Raw genomic sequence first — 2,896 nt, 5'->3', positions numbered from 1 at the left:
CTGGTTGCGCTAGCGCTCTGGTTCCGACCCGTCTCTCTCTGCATCATCCTTTTTATTTTGTCTTTCGTTTGTCGCTACTCCTGCTTTTGCTTCTGTATCAATGGCTCATTTTCTCATTTTCTCTTCGTGTTTTCGGTGTGTCCTCTGTCCGGATGTTGTCATATGTTACGGTGTTTTTTCCTTATCCTTCATATTATTGGCCATCTTTAATTTTCTGTTTCCGTGGAAAACTATTTCTTCTCTACAAGAATGAGTCGAAATCACAGAGAGTACTGGCACGAAAATTTTCGTAGGGTATGTGAGAGAGACGATAAAAGTGTTGCTGCATTTCTTTCAGAGACTTTTAATTTTTTCGGCGCAGTGCTTGTGAGAAAGTATCATGATAAAGAAAGATGCGATGGATGATACCAGAAAGACCCGATCAAAGTGAAGATGGAACACTCTGAAATCGAGAGAAGGCGCAAGTACCTCTGTAACAGCATCTCGATATGCAGGTGGAAGGTAGACACGTGTGAGCAGTACACATGCAGAGAAATAAAATCCCATGATTTCTGCCATGACAAGGGCTAGGACATTTGCTGCCCATACGGAGGAAGTACTAATATGTCGGAAGACCGTTAACAATTTTTCAAAAAACCCTCTAATGGTCAGTGCAATTATGCAGCTCAGTAGTAATAAAGATAGATATGGAGAGACGGCTGCGACATTTACAGGTACCTGCAGTTGCTGCAATACAACTTCCAACACACCGTGTAGCCGGATCTGGCTGCATCCTTCCACCTCTTTCCTCTTGAATTGCAATAGTTGAAGCAACAACAGAAGCAGCTGCAACAACGCGAGGATGATGGCTATCCTTATTGATCATAGACCTACCCCATATCACATTCACACCTGCAGAACCGACGCGAAACACACAAACAAAAGCCATTATCCATGCTAGAACACTATGCAGTCGGCCCGCAAGTGTTTCTTTGTATATAGCTTGTGCACGCGAGTGTACAGAGGTCATCGAGAGCCACGAATAACTCACGAGAGAGCTCTTCGAGCGCTGTAATCTCAGCCCTCTAGATGTTGCTGTTGCTTTCTACGTTGTTTTGTCTGATTCTGCATATCATCGTTTTCGTCTGCTCCGTCCTCCTCGTCGTCTTCGCTGGTATATGTTGCCGTGTGAAATGCTTTCAAAAGCCATGGCCTTAGAGATTTTTTCTTTCTCTTCAACTCTTCTTCTTGTTGCTGCTGTTGCGGTATGACTCCACATATCCAGCGCCACACGCTCTTTCCTTTAAACCCAAGTTTGTTGCCGCCATTTGCTCCTCTAGAGCTTTTCGAAGCTTTCAAGCTATAGCCTCCATTAGTTCCACCTCCTAAAAACATATTATGATACATTCGCGAAGTGGTGTTCGTGAAAGGTGTTCCCTCCATGAGTCCTCTCTTTCTTCCTATTCGTCTTCTGCTTCTCTGAGGCCACGTACACAATTCAATCTTGCTACTTTTACACTCCCCGAACGGTTGTCTTTCTGCTCCTCCTCCTGCTGCTGCTGTTCCGTCTTCTTCTTCTCTCTCTCCGTCTTCTTCATATGATGTTGCCTTATTACTATCATTACTATCGGAAGAGACTGGCTCAAGAAGAGCGGTTCTTCCTCCTGCTTCTTGTTCCGCTGTTTCTAGAGTGTCTCTTTCATTGCTGGCTTTTCCGTAGTATCCTTCTTCTTCGTCTCTCTCTTCTGATTCGTCCTCACCTATGATTTTCATAGTAGACCTTTTTGGCTGCCATGGTTCACAGACCGCGTCCCAGCGCCTCTTTTTCTGCGAAAAAGAAAAACGTTTTTATGATGGGAGATACCCACGCAGCTAGTATGTCTTTCATATTATTGCCTTCACCCCTCTGAAGACGAGTACTAGGACCTTCACGTTGACTGCCAGAATAACTCTCAATGAAAGAGGAGCTACCCCTATTACTTGTAGACACTTGGTTGATACTAACACCATGTCTACCACAGCTAGAACTGTATGTATTACCACTACCACTACTAGTATTACTACCATTACTATTAAGAGTCTGTGGTTGTTGCTGCTGGAGAAGTCGTGAATGATAATTATCATGATGATGACTATTTACGCTTCTATTACTGCTGTATATGTCGGTGTAGTTGTGAATATTCTGTTTTTCATTATCCGTCGAGACTACAGAATGACTCCAGTCCGTAGTTTTACATGCGTAGCCCCTTTCCATTAGAGAGAGTGTGCTTTTCTCGTCTTCTTCTCCTGCTATCAACTTGTCTGTCTTGCGTTGTTGTAGTTGCTGTGGGGAGGTCAAGATTTTTTGCTGATTTCTGCTATGTTGACCTAACTTCTCTTCTCCACATGTACCCCACATATTGTTAATCTTACCATGTAAGAACATGTTCCCTCTGCAACTACAATCATCGTTACTCCGCGAACAACACTCATCTTTCAAAAAACTACCAGTTACGTATCTATCACTCCTCCTGGTGTTGCTGTCGCTGCAGTTGGTGCTGCGGTGACACCATCCGCCAGTTCTTCCCCCACACGATGTACATGCTCCTGCCGCATTGCTAGAAATCACGTTTTGCTGCTGCGTCTGCTTCTGTATATAAGAAGAAGAAGCCGTGCTATATTTGGACACCTGCTGGCTGCTGCTGTGGATATGAAGAATCATGTAATCCATCCGCTGAAGTTATCTGTTGTTCTGACAAAGCTGTATACAGATAATTTTTTCTTTCTTCCTTTGCACGTTTGGCGGCTTGTATCATGTCTTCGAAAGAATCTGTGGAAAAAAGACGAATGAGAGCTACCAGCTTCGCCAGTATTATCAGACTCTTCATCTGTCGATGAGAAGCAGGACATCACCACCACCACCCCCCCCTCCACTCTT

The 2,896-nt window shown here is 44.1% G+C and overlaps 1 pseudogene; it reads right to left on the bottom strand.

Moving 5' to 3' along the window:
- Positions 1 to 333: 333 nt before the first annotated feature.
- LOC131479067 (Golgi pH regulator-like) lies at positions 334 to 2,427 on the bottom strand (annotated as a pseudogene).
- Between the last annotated feature and the right edge of the window lie 469 nt (positions 2,428 to 2,896).

The sequence above is a fragment of the Ochotona princeps genome, unplaced genomic scaffold (assembly GCF_030435755.1).
Source record: "Ochotona princeps isolate mOchPri1 unplaced genomic scaffold, mOchPri1.hap1 HAP1_SCAFFOLD_1117, whole genome shotgun sequence".
Lineage (NCBI taxonomy): Eukaryota > Metazoa > Chordata > Mammalia > Lagomorpha > Ochotonidae > Ochotona > Ochotona princeps.
This window is presented reverse-complemented; position numbering and strand designations above follow the sequence as displayed.